The sequence below is a fragment of the Lipophrys pholis genome (assembly GCF_963383615.2).
Source record: "Lipophrys pholis genome assembly, chromosome: 13".
Lineage (NCBI taxonomy): Eukaryota > Metazoa > Chordata > Actinopteri > Blenniiformes > Blenniidae > Lipophrys > Lipophrys pholis.
Genome location: NC_137632.1, coordinates 22,348,433 through 22,362,267, shown reverse-complemented (window position 1 = coordinate 22,362,267; position 13,835 = coordinate 22,348,433). Strand labels below are relative to the sequence as shown.

General features: G+C 39.9%; 1 protein-coding gene across 1 annotated transcript in view; it reads right to left on the bottom strand.

Annotated features, from left to right (window-relative positions):
- Nucleotides 1-13,835, bottom strand: part of pcbp3 (poly(rC) binding protein 3) — an 85,115-nt gene that overhangs the window by 35,108 nt on the left and 36,172 nt on the right. The window contains exons 2-5 of the mRNA XM_080478885.1: nt 13,013-13,072; nt 12,842-12,900; nt 10,517-10,623; nt 10,046-10,162 (exon numbers count right to left, since the gene is read on the bottom strand). The gene's annotated coding sequence lies outside the window, so the exon portion shown is untranslated. The remainder of the gene's footprint in view (nt 1-10,045; nt 10,163-10,516; nt 10,624-12,841; nt 12,901-13,012; nt 13,073-13,835) is intronic.

Genomic DNA, 13,835 nt, shown 5'->3' with positions numbered 1-13,835 from the left:
CATTCATTCAAGTGTTCCAAGTGTTGGCAATGGTACAATATTACTGTGTATTATGTGACATTTGTATGCAATGAAACCAATTTAGAAGAAGTACACATTCCACCATTTTCCACTTGCAAATACATCACATGTGCGCACTTTTCAATTGTAATTCTGAGCCACACATTTTTGAGTGAAAATGTCGAACAATATAATGTATTTTTTTGCAAAAAGAACACACAAAAGTGTTGGCTGTTAGTTTAAAAAACATTATGGATATGTCACTTGCACTGTTTTTATCTGCACAGAGCTCTCCTTAGTCACAGTGTAACTTAGTTCCTGTTCATGTTTTCATGTAAAATGGATCACTCAGATGAACTGAGCAGGGAGAAGAGGAACAGAACCTACCAATGACAATAACCTACCTCTATGTAGAGGGTTGACACAACCTTTCCTATGTGAAGTTAATGTTCTTGCACTTCTCAGGGTTAAGATAGTCATCCACCTCAGTGTAACGTCTGACTTTTGGCCATCATGAGATCATCACGACGACATTTTTCTGATTCATTATTTTGAGCCAGGAAACGATCCAATGTTTCTGCTTCATGTTTGGAAATGATTTTCAAGTTACCTCTTCAGTTCATGCCATTATCTTTCATCGTGGTGCGAGTACAACACCAGCCTGCACTTTCACCTCCTCTGAAGGGATCAAAAGGCTCTTGTGAGGTAATAATCATGACAAGATAAACTGTAAGATGTAAAAAAAAAAAAAAAATCATACATGTGAAAGAGGGCATTATCAAAAGGGAGGGCAGAGGGAGGTCATCCTCTTTAAAAAAAAAAAAATACATCATTTCCTGCAGGACCCTGGCTCATTGTTATTTAAGTATTTAAGAGGTAAAAAGAAAAAAAGAAACATGTCAGAAAGTGGATGTGCTGACAAGCGAGTGTCCAGAGAGAAGAAATGGAGTGGAGTTATTGGAAAAGCCTCAGATTTAGTGGTTCGCTCATCAGACTTGGTATTGTTCGCACTGTTTGGCCGATAACAAATGACTCTGCTCCAAGTGTAATTTCATTCCCCGCGATCCATTTTTCTTCACGACTGCATTTTCCAAGATGAACCACACAGATCAAGTGGTGGCGCTTACAAAAATGAAGCGAAACACAAGTAGGAAGAACACATTTTGAGTCCGAAGCTAAACCAACCTCCCAAAACGCCCCGCTCTGTTTTTTTTATTTCTTCTTCGACTCGAGTGCTTGCGGCGTTGTCTGAACTCTCCCATCACATCCTGCTTCCACAAGCCAGACACTTATTAAATGTTGCATCAAAATATATTGCTCGTATCAGAGTGTTCTCACTTGGTAAGCAGGATAATACATCGACGATAAAGCAGGCTCTTTGGAATTGCTTTTTTTTTTCTGCATTTGTCGATTACAAGATTGGATCTTTATCAGAATCACAAAGACCAATAAGCAAAACCTCCAAACATCTTCAAGCTTTTATCTTTGTATTAACAACCAATTTACAAAAAGCAGCTCAGGCTTGAATGTCGAGTAGTCCTCTGGTAGTGTCAGATCACACAGATCACACCTCACGAATGAAGTGTCCAACTATCCATAAACTCTTAAGTACCCCCAATTTAGGAAAGACTGACAGAGTTCCTCATTTTGACTTCAAAAAATTTAACGCTGTACAAAAACGAGATATTATTCATGCTTAACGTTTTTCACAACCAATGCGACTTCTAATTCTCATAAACAATTATATTCTATATCCCCAAGAGAGGAACTAGTTTATTTGAATGACTCAGATGTTATGATTGATTTTGAACTGACAACAAGAGGTTTTTTTGTATCTGTTTACACGATAATGATGCTCAAAGTAGTCAATGAAAACTTGCTTCTTTTTTTTTTTTTTTTTTAAATGGCTGGAACCTTTTGAAAACACTACTTTTCTGAAACGCTGCTACTGCACATGTACACCATGACCAATAGTAAATAGTTCTTCTGCACTTACATCACCTGTAATAACAATCCAACGTGGTCATCTGTCCATACAAATGTCCACGTACTCCAATTTCTTAATGGTTTTGTGGCCTGGCATGCTAAAACTACATCGGTTCTCAGAATTTCTGCCACTCTTCCATGTGAGTGGATATCGTTTTCCAAACATTGCAGTGTAAATGTAAAACTTTTCTGAAACGAACACGAAAGAATTTGGGATTTTCACTTGAGATTTTGTCGCCTTATCAGCACAAAAGTGCATCGACCAGAATAAATGATTGAATATGCTTCAGTAGTTCAACAAAGTTCTCGCTGTACTTTCTCAGCTCTCCATTTAATCAGGTATCATCATCATCCTCATCCCTGTCTATCCTTCAAGGACACATATCCTTAATAGTTGTTTTGAATTCTTTACAAGTGAAATAGCATCAAAACCACATGTTTTAGAAAACCCTCAACCTTACAATTGCACCGATTTTGTTCTAAGAAGTGACATTTCTTTTTAAGAACTCTTGATTACTGTTTTGGTATATTAAGACCATTCTGTGTTGGCCATCAAAGATTTAATTAAAAGTGCATTTGACAAGAATATTTTCATGATGTACTGTATTCCAACTTTAAACTTTGGAATTGCACATCCAACATGAAGAAATACTGACCCCTCTTCCAAGTGATTTAAAAACTTTAGATGAGGGGTGTAAAGTCTGTTAAAGTTTATGATGCATCATGTGTCACCACTGGGGGGAAAAAAACGTGTTTACCTATGCATGTTGTTTTCCCTTTTAATGCTACAAATCTCTTATTCCAGCTTATTTTCTGGGTCATTTAGTCCCCTGTGACGATAAACTAAATATATTTTGTTTTAGCAGCATGTCAGCCTCAGCAGGAAACACTTCTCAACATTTTTTCTCAATTTTGAGATATTTTTAAGACCAAACAACTTAATCATGTAATGGAGAACATAATCCACTGATTATTCAATTAGAATACGAGTTGAAACCCTAAAAGCAATTTTTTGGGGGATGTTATGAATAAATAATCATTTCTGAGCTGCCACCGCTGTCTTTTTCTTTTTCGTTCTTTTCCTTCCGAGTAGTTTTGCAAAGGATGCAGCTTTGTGAGCATCAGAGTGAAGCTGCATCCTTTTACTGTCCCGTTAGGTGAGCTGATCACAAACAAACTGCTTCCTTTGGTGCAAAGCCAAACAAGCAAATAAGCAAATGTCAGCCCGTGCCCCTCTCTGGATCCATCTTAAAGTTATCTGGCAGCTCCATGCAGTAGGTGAATGTTTGAAAATAGTCAAACTTTGAGAATCGTGTCACATTAGGTGTGCCTGTCTGACGAGCCTCTGATGCGTCATATCAAAGGAGACGGCGGACAAGGAGGAAGCACCAAAGTGAATCTCTCTCTTGATGTGGCGTTATCTGCTGACTGCTAAGTATTCATTTCACTTCATCACACCGAGCTGGGAAACACATTCCGGCCCCAGATTCCAAATTTTTATTAATTTTTTTTGTAATTGTGTTATTATGAGTGATCTCGGTAGCCGCTGCGTTCAGGATGGCCCTTTTTTTTTTTTTTCATTCACGTATTATCAGACGTGGTCATTTCGTGCAGCTGCGAGTTGTTTGTGGGGGAGGGAGTGAAGAGAAACCAGCTGCACTGTGGCTTTTTGTTTAATCCAAACCGGCCACGGCGTCGAGTCCACAGCTGCATTGTCTGATCCGAAGTCCAATTTAGAAAGTTCCTGGCTCCACGGCCACATGTCCATTTACAGCACCACTTGATAAAAACAGTTCCGCAGCACCTCTCCACAACAACATGCACAATATGGGGCGATGCCATTCCCTGAAAGTCGTGACCGGTGGCTCCATGTGACTCTTTTTTTTGGCTGGAAACTGAAGGCCAACACACACCGGTGCAGGTTGTCCATCAAAAACATTCACAGCCATTGCTTTCTATGTAAGCCTTCAAAGGCAGGGTCTTGAAGCGTATCAACTGTCAAGAAAAGTAGCACTTTTCCACTTTGTTTGCTCCTGAAGTGACACATCCCAGATTTGGTACCATGACGACTTCTGCCTCTATGACACATCCAGTCTGGGCCATGTGCTGCATTTGTAATGATGCCCACTCTGGTGGAACTTTTGCCGGATCAGAACATAAAACAACCCCGCGAATAGATGGAAATGAATCCATTTCGAACAGACGCCGACTTTAGGTGGTGCCATTTTAGCACAGTCTTAGTATAATACATCAGGCGTCTACCCAGCAACAAAAACTTGTTGTATAGAAATGCTGCAGGTGACCTTGTTGCTGAAATGACTAGTGAACCGTGAATACAGTTTTTCCACTGCTGTGCGAACATGCCTAATTTGCATAAAAGAGCAAAATAAAGTGCAGTGCAGACTAAGGCCACGTTCACACAATATTTTCAAGTCCGCCTAACTTTTGTTGCATTTTTGTAGCACGGATGATCATTATTGCACTTAAGAGGAAATATTTGATATGCGTATAATGAAATAAGAATACAGCACAATTTTGGGGGTTAATATCAAAATGTGAAATATTTAATAAACAATATTGCAACAATTGGGTTTGTTCACATCATTCGACTCTAATTTAGGTTAGTTAGTAGACAACTTTAATGAACCCCCTGTTGCTTGATTTCCCACAGCCACTATACAATTGAATATAAATGAGAGAAAAAAAGAAAAACAGGATTATAACAAGTGTTAACCCCCACAGCAACACACAAGGGTAAATAATAACTCTTGTGGATTGTCCTCTGAAAACTAATATCAACCAGCTCATTAGTAATTGACTTAATTACATTTCTGAACACAGAGCTGCCTTTATAGCTCCTCCCTGGCCACTTTAGGGAGAAAACCACAGAGGGCTCAACTAATCGCAAAATAATGAGGACACTGGATATTTTAGTGCCTGGAAGTAAATGAAAATAAATAAATAGTTTAATATAATACCTGCTATGCAGAGACATATTATTCAGTGCTGTGAGTAATCCTGCAAACTTGGTAAATCATCAAGCGAATGTTTTTACACATTTGTGCAACATTTCCAAGGAAAAGCGGTTCAAATGTGTTTCTTCTGGTGGACGTAGCAGCAGCAGCAATTCAATATTGCAGCCTTAAATTCCTAATGTGTTTATATTCATAATATAAACTTTTTTTTTTTTTAAAGAAATTGCCCAAACCATATGTCCACAATCGTATTAAATCTCCAGGGCTAGTTAATCTGATTGCGTGGCTCGCAGCCACCATGACATGGTCATAGGGAGCAGGAGTACACGCCTTGTTTCCCCCCGTAGGGTTATGAAGTGAGCCACTATGTGCTGATCTACTCCTATCAGTCCCCACCAGTCCTCGGTTGAGGGGATCGATGTGTGAGTCTCTTCTCTTATTAAAGTGCTGAAAACATACGTACATGTGTATCCACAGGCATGACCGAGCACGGGTGAATGCTTTGACTACAAACAGAACAAATGGAGCACAGCGACACTGACACACCTGGATGCTGAGCAGCTGCAGGACGACACTTTGAAATGAAACCATTTCACTTCTGATGTGCCGCTCTGCTGTTTTTAGTCATTAAATAATTATTGACACTTTTGACTGCAAGCTGTAAAATGATCTGAGTTTTGGCACTCTATAATATTGTTTTCAGATGGATCTTGATTTCTCTATCTAGATACAGAAGGTACAGAACAGGCCTGTCTCCAGTACAGAACAAAGACCGCTTGTGATCACCTGCAGAATATCGCAGGGGTTAAAGGACTGACGTCTCAGCAGAATTTAGTGAAGTTAATCCATGAGTCTGTCTGTAGTCAACCTGATTACTGTAATACTGTTCTACCTGAATATAACAGTCAGAGAGCTGATTCATGCCTCTTTCACACAACAATGGAGGTCTGATCCACTGACGACTTTTTGAAAACTGCTTCCAAGGTGGAACTTTTTGAAAACTCTCCGTCTCCGTGTAATTATCAGGGTGTCGCTATAACTGCTTAAAAAGTCTTCAATTGATTCAAAATGCTGCAGCAAGAGTATTAACATGAACTAGCAGGACAGATCACGTCACTCTAATATTGGCTTCTCCTCATTGACTTCCTGTTAAATGAAGAATATAGTTCAAAGCTCTTCTTTAACTTAGAAAGCTCTTGTCAACCACTCTCCATCATATCTTAAGTGTCCCATATTATACAGTTTTTCAACAATTAGAACAAAACACATAGGTGTCAGAGGTCCAACAACATTATGTATTCAAAGTGAATTTCCCCAAATCCAGCTTTGGTCCTGAATTCCAGCCAGTATAAATGTCCCTCCAGTAGCTCTACTGCGAACAGGCTGTTTCTGTGTCTGTATCTTTAAATGCTAATGTGTAAAGCGAATCCACTACCAGAAGAAGTGGTTATTTCCCCCATTTGACGTCACAAATGTTAGATCTCCGAATCATCCGTATGAGCACACATTCGCTAACAAGTGGAAAAAGCAAGTGAGAGAGTTGACAGACTTCCTTTACTTCTGGGGCGTCTCACACACACACACACGCTATTGGGATTCTCTCGCTTTCTCTATATACAGCATATCTTTTGGAAGGATCTCATTTACAATAACCGCTTCGTCAAGAGGTGGCTTTAAAACAAGGACAACAAAACAAGATACACATACAATTATCCTTTTTTCTCCTATCTCCTACTGTAACTGCAACCAGAACGGCAGGAAAGGCTCCAACAAGTCTGGTTAGAGGTGTTCTTTGCTGGAGAAAGGGAGTTTTTCAGTTCCAGCGTCGCCCATGATGAGCAAGCACAGGTGGAACAATGAGGTTTTTCTCAGTAAGAGTGCCTTGAGGTGACTGCTTTGTTATTGGCGCGATATAAATAAAAACTGAATTCAATTATGAAACAAGAAATCTGGCGATAAAAGCTCGGGGCTGTTGAGAAACTTGGGGAAGAACTTGGGAAATTTTTCTCACCCAAAGCGTGAGCCACAGACCTCCTTAATTCCCACGTGTTTACAGACAGTTGTTGATAAGCGAGGGGATGCTCCATGACAGTAAACTTCCTGTTTAAATGTTCCAATACAGAAAGTGAAATTAATGGTTGGGTCACTCAAAGGAGGTGAATTATTTTTCTAAAAGTGTCTGTACTCACTTGCTATCCTGCGTTTTTCTTGGGTTCTGCCCGTTTCGGTCACCAGCAGGAACATTTTTCTTTTGTTTATTCTTGTTTTTGAAAAGCACAATCAGAGCCGTCAGCGAAAACGAAAAAAGATGGTCACCGGAGACGACATGATTTGAAACAGTCGAGCAGCCCTTCATATTACTTCGTAGCAACTCCTGTTTCAAAGTGGCTGGTGATCTGTGATATCATGTTCAAGTGTTCAAAATCAGCCAAGCTTCGTGGCTGGGTTATGTTCCATGATATTTTTAGTACCTCCTGCGAGCCATTTGAAAAGCACATCGCAGTTGACTCTCAGACTTTAGTTTGGACATTTATGTTCATCTTTGTAATTGTGTTTGTCACTGTTTCCCCTAAAAATATGTCTTTATAGCGTGAGAAATGTCAACACTGCCAAGTGAAAATAGTGTTTATGAGATTGGGCCATCACAAAAACCGTTCGGGGAGCGCAGCCGGAGCTTCTCGGGGATAAAACACGCTCCACTCTGTGCACATCCACATACTCCTCACTCTCCACACAGCCATAAATTTAACTAAGTGGCTCTCTCTGGTTGGTTGTTGTTGCGCCTTTGATCCCTGCAGAGTTAATTCACTTAATATTTGATTCACATGGAGACGAAGGAAGAAAAAAACCCCCAAAACAAACGGTTGTCATTCAAGGGCAGTTCCTTTCAGAATCCACACTTCAAGGCCGAACATGTCATTACAAACGGCAAGGTCCCCGTGTCCCGAATGTTTCAGCAGTGAATGCAGAAATATTCTACTTTCTTTTGTAACAGCCGTGGTTGGAGCCACGCAGTGTGCATCCTTGACAGATAGATACAAGCTTGTTCACTTGTTCTGTGTTTAATGGTGCATTCAGGCACGCTCCTCAACTATTACCGGTGGGACATGAGGCACGAGCACGTTATGTCGGCCAGGTTATCCTGTCACCTCTCGCTCCCAACATGGCGCACACCTTTCCTGGGCTGCAGAGCAGGGAGTACAGGACTTTCACATCCTCTCGGTTATTTAGCAGAACATCACTTACAGTCAGTCTTACGTTTATCATTGCCATTAATATTAAAGAACCACCAAAACACCGACATCGCCCATCCTCTCTTGTCTGCCTGCGGGTAACGTTGCTGATAGATGATGTCATGTAACACTCTTGGTGTCTTCTTACTGATACTTTTAATACAGAACCCTAATAATGAGGGTTCAGTTTTATAAATGAGTTCTACATCACTACTTCGATCTACTGTTCTTTTTTTAATTTGGGTAAAAAAACAAAAACTGATGAAATTTGAGTGGTTCATTGCCAGAGACAGGGCGTCATGAGATATCCAAGAGTGCCCTCATATATATATTTTTTTTTTCATCATTTTAAAGTCTGCATACTTTCACTCTCAAACCAACCAATGCCAAATCATTGGAGTGTGTACCTGCGTAAAGCAGCAGAACAGGTTGACCTGTATAATAATAAGCTTGTGAGTGTACATTCAGCCTCATTTGAACAGCGATTCGATTTGGTCAGCCTGTAAAAAAGACCCAACATATTGAAAGAGAACTTACACTAAATACCTTCTATTATACTCTCAACACTCTTCACTGCGTACGTCACCTGAACAATGACGTCTCTGCTTGTCGCACACATGCAACCACGAAGCGGCGGTTCCAGTTCAAGAATGGAATTGTAGAACGCCGTCTCATGGCCGCATGTTGCCATGGAATTCAAAAAAAATAAAATAAATCATTTCTTGTGACCTTGAATGGAGGGATTACTTATGAGTACAGCTTTCTAGCTCTCAAACTGTCTGAATTGCAGTGATAGCCAGGACCTATTTAAACTGAGAAGAAAGGAGGATGATTTTGAAAGCAAGCGCTGAGGAGATGCACAGAAATTGTAGAGACACAAAAAAAGACCAGTTCGACTCTCAAAAGACGGGCAATTGTGATGATATCTCTTCGTGGCTTAAAATCTCAAAATGTATGTTTTTCTTTTTTCTTGCTTCTATACCTTTAATGATCTTATCTAGTTTTTTTTGTTTTTTTTAATTGTAATTTTATTATTATTCCTACTTTTAGTGCTGTTAAGCATCTTGTGACACGTCTGGGGAAGGTGCTATATAAATAAAGTTCTATTCTATTCTATTCTAATACGTCTGAAAGCTACCAGCCACAGCTACTCGGCTTTATTCAACCCAGATGGACCTTCGTAAACCAACGGTTATGCTATTCAATTCAATTCAACTTTATTTATATAACACCAAATACAACAGTCATTTCTAGGTGCTTTTCACAGAGAGAGACCCAACAAATGTTATAATGTGTCTCCCATGCAAAGGTGCTCAATCCCTCCATTGGAAGCAGTTTAGGGTTCAGTGTCTTGCTCAATGACATTTCGACATGTGGACAGGAGATGGGGAATGGAACCTGCAACTTTCCGATGGAGAGAGAACCACTATAGCAAGTGGCCCTCAATGTTCAAAACACCCATTGACCAAACAAGTCGACGGATTGTAATAGAGTTGAAACACAAAAGGAAAAAGTTGTAGCGTCGTGGCGACAGAAACATTATTCCGATGTTGTAGTGAAACATTTGGTTCCTACTTTTATGAAATGGTACAGACTATAGAAGCCTTTAGAAAAGGCCAAGAAATAGACGAGGAAACACATAACTCAATATTGGAAATGATTTCCTTATTGTTCCTCTTTCCAAGTGAACAACACCACAAGACTGAAGGGTCACTTCGAAATGACCTACCACATGTCAGTCACACAACCTCCATCAACCGATACCACTGGCAAGATTTCCCAAAAGTGAACGGAGGGCATTAATCCCATCAATTTCACCTTGAAAAACGGGAACAAAGTGTGGTTACTCACCAGATTTGTGCTGGGCGTTGGGTTCCCAGGACATATAGGACTCCAGAGCAGTGTTGGTCTCACACAGATCAGTTCATCAGCCTTTGGACGTCCCTTCAGGTTGATAGCCAGCCCATGCTGAGTCCAAACGGGGAGACACATTACAAATGCTTGCAGCAGAGGATACTACGTTGTAGAAAATGTTTTCTGTACATGTTCTGTGTTTTATTATCTCATACTACCAGTAGATAATTTGATAATTTTGCTCCTCAAAATGATAAGCCACACTAAATTGCTTCAAAAAAAAATTCATCAAAGTGTGCATCATCAATACGAAGGCTGGTATTTCCCGGTAAAGCCTTTATCAGTGCTGAGAATTGATTCTTTTTGAAGCCAACCAGGCCGCTCTCTCCACTGACAATAAGCATCCAGCAATCCATCACTCATGTTACTCACAGTGTGTGCAAGCAATAACAATAAGGTGTGTCTGACCGAAGACGGATCCCAAAAGTCGTCTTGTTTTTTTCTTCCAGGTCATGTGACCCGTGGCTTCCAGCCTTCCAGTGGAATCGGGGAAGTGGAAGTACCGGTCGATAGATCTAAATGGGAGACAGGGTTGGAAGTGTGAATTGCATGGCAATGTATTGTGCTTTGATTGTTTGTTGACATGTAGCTGATAGATTCCTGTAAGAATTGCTAAAGAAAGGTAAACATACTTTATTCAAACAGGAATGATGATATTAATATGTGGCTCGATTACAAACTGCCAGTAAATCAAAAAAAAAGTAAATATATTGGGCAATATATCTCATGTCAGGGTTATCGAAGATACCGCATAGTGGGTAACTTCAAAAATTATAATAATTACAACGAAAATATTAAAATCACAGATTGACCAACCTCACTGTCAGTAGTGTTTGGGGTCACTACAGTTAGATGTGTAGCATTAGTTTATGTGCATACTTATGGTCAACTTTATAATCCAAATCAAACCCTAAACCCCCTAAATGTCATCTGGAATCAATTCAAAAAAAGAGACTGAACCAAAAATATTCTCCCTTCGAGGATCAGTACTGCGTAACAGTGCAAGTCCTAATGATATTGAGGCCGGTGGTAATCAGGGCAGATCAGCCTGCCTCAGTTTATCATCATTATTGTTGGATTTCAAGGTCAGTCTTACCATCCAGCCACACCAGTAACATCTCATTGCTGTTTAGAATGAAATATGCTGCACAGAGCACATCCATACACAATGTGGGTAGAAGCAGTAGATGCGTAAATACGACGCAGATATATTTGGGAAGGATTCTGACTGATGAGTGCTTTTCTGGAGTGTTAACAGTTGTTTAATGGTTACTGCAACAGCACAGGCTGCTGCGTTCTTTTGTGTCTGATAAAAAGTTGAACGCTTCATGCACCGAGGCTTCATCTCGGCCAGTTCGTTGAAACATGTGAAGCTTTCTTTCATTTCTGCCGTCGATCGAATCAAAGCTAAAACTCCAACGTCAGCAAGCATTACATGTTTACTCTCACAGTCCCGAAAAGGTGACATGGACTAAGCGTGAGGATCTGAGGCTCAGGTGGCGCAGAGAGCTTTCCTCTAAACCCGAGGTTGCTGGTTTGATCCCCGTCCCTGCCGATCTAAACAGTCCTTCAGTGAAACACTGAAGGATAAGTTGCTGCTCTTGTTGCCTTTGTACTACTTGCGTTGACTACAAAAAGAATATTTTGAATTTGTTAAAATGGAGAACTTCCGTAACCTTATGGGTGTCCGTTTATACGACAATGGTGCCTAAAGAAAAAACTTTTGCTCAGAAGATGGACAGAAACAACATTGGCGGCCTCCAGAATCTCCTGACTCCCAGTCCATACTGTCCTGATACTTGGTAGTTTTATAGTTGATAGTCATCTGGAAGAACAATTCAGTCTGTCCTTACATCTGTAATACACTGTAGAGAAATTTAAAATTACAGGCCCAAATCCTTTGCTACAAAGAATGTTACACAATCAAAATACTGCAGTACCAACCTGTAAAATTTCATTCAAAACACATTTTCCTGCCTGTTTTCCTTGTTAGGAAAACAACACGGCCAAATTAATTTCAATGAATGGACGTCATAACTGCCCACATTTCTCCACAGGCCAGTAACTTGCCCTCTTTATGCTGTGCATGTGAGCAAATGTGATTGAAAGCAATAAAAATGTAGCCATGTCAGTAGCTCTCTTTAATTTTACTGTTTAAGTGGTTCTATTCATGGCTGGCAGCTTTCCAAAAGGGGCTCCGAACACGTTCAGCTGCAAACCTAAACTTTTCTCATCTCCAGAAATAATTACGAGATGATTTGTTTAAATACATTCCTGCCTAATGCAACACGGGGGCATTCAGCAGAATAAAATGTTCCAAGTGGATTCAGTTAATTAAGTTAAAGCGCACACATTGAAGCGACGCTCCAGAAAACTGCAGCGGATTGGAATGTTCTGGGTGGGAATCACTTATTCATTATACCAGACACAAAATAAATGTGTTTTGCCTGTATGACATATCCATTTGTACACTTTCATTTACTGTAAAGTGTGATTAGCCTATGAAAATGTATGTTTAAGCCTCATTTAACCTCATGTGGTTTATAAATATGACTGGTGACACCAAAAAGGGCCTGCATTTGCTATTGCTTTTGCTTTCTCAGGGGTTTCCTGCTTTCTTAAGATTCCCATGAATGCAAGCACATTACAGACATCCATGAAACCTGGGCTGTGGGGATAAAAGGAACTTAAGTGCATGTGTTCGGATGACTAAAGAAGGGAATATTTACTTACTTTGCTGCGCCTGGTCAGCAGAAGATCAAATTAGCTGTGGTAAACTGGATTCGGAGGATCTGTTCGGGAAGAGGGAAATGCAACTTTCAAGAAGTATCCGAAAGCACATGCTGCTAAAATGCATATCCTAAAATCACAGAGTGCTTTAAATGTGCTGCAAGTGTTTCTTACGTTGTGCTGTTGAGATATTTCAGAGACTCTGAAGGGAGGAATAGGACAGGACAGGGGAGTCTGTGGGAAGAGAAAGTCATTCATTATAATTTGACAAAAAAAATCCAGTTATGTACAGTGATCACACACACACACGCACACACGTGTCACTTTTAATCCATCTCCTCTCGTCTCTTTTTAAAGGCACTCACTGCCCTCTGCTGGTGGTTCATGTGACTAACACAACATGCTTCACAAAAGATACTAGGAAAATAAAAGTAGTCATCTCATTTGGTAATTGAAGTTGATTGTACTGAATCAGAAGAACTTTTGTTTCTTTTGTTCTTCTTTTGACTCGGTTTCACATTTTCATCTCGTCAAGATCTCATAGAATCAGTGAGCATAATGGGTGTTTTTTTTTTTTTTTTAAATACAACAGACAAAGGAACTGAAGACCGTGCAAGGTGATATACACTGCTTAAAAAATAAAGGGAACACTGAAATAACACATCCTAGATCTCAATTAATGAAATATTGTGGTTGAAAGTCTTTATTCAATATATAGTAGAGTGCGTTAAGAACAAAATAACATAAAAGTGATCAATGTAAATCAAAATTATAATCCCACGGAGGTCTGGATTTAGAATCAAACTCAAAATAAAAGTGGAGAATCACATTGCAGGCTGATCCAACGTCAACGGAAATTCCTCAAGAAAAAATCAAAACAATATCCTCTGTTTGGTAATGGTCAGTGCCAGTTATATGAACCTTTTTAAATGAGGAGGCAGTTGTAATGTTGAAGTAGCATGTTGTATAGTAGTATTGCAGTTGCTGGGTAAACAGT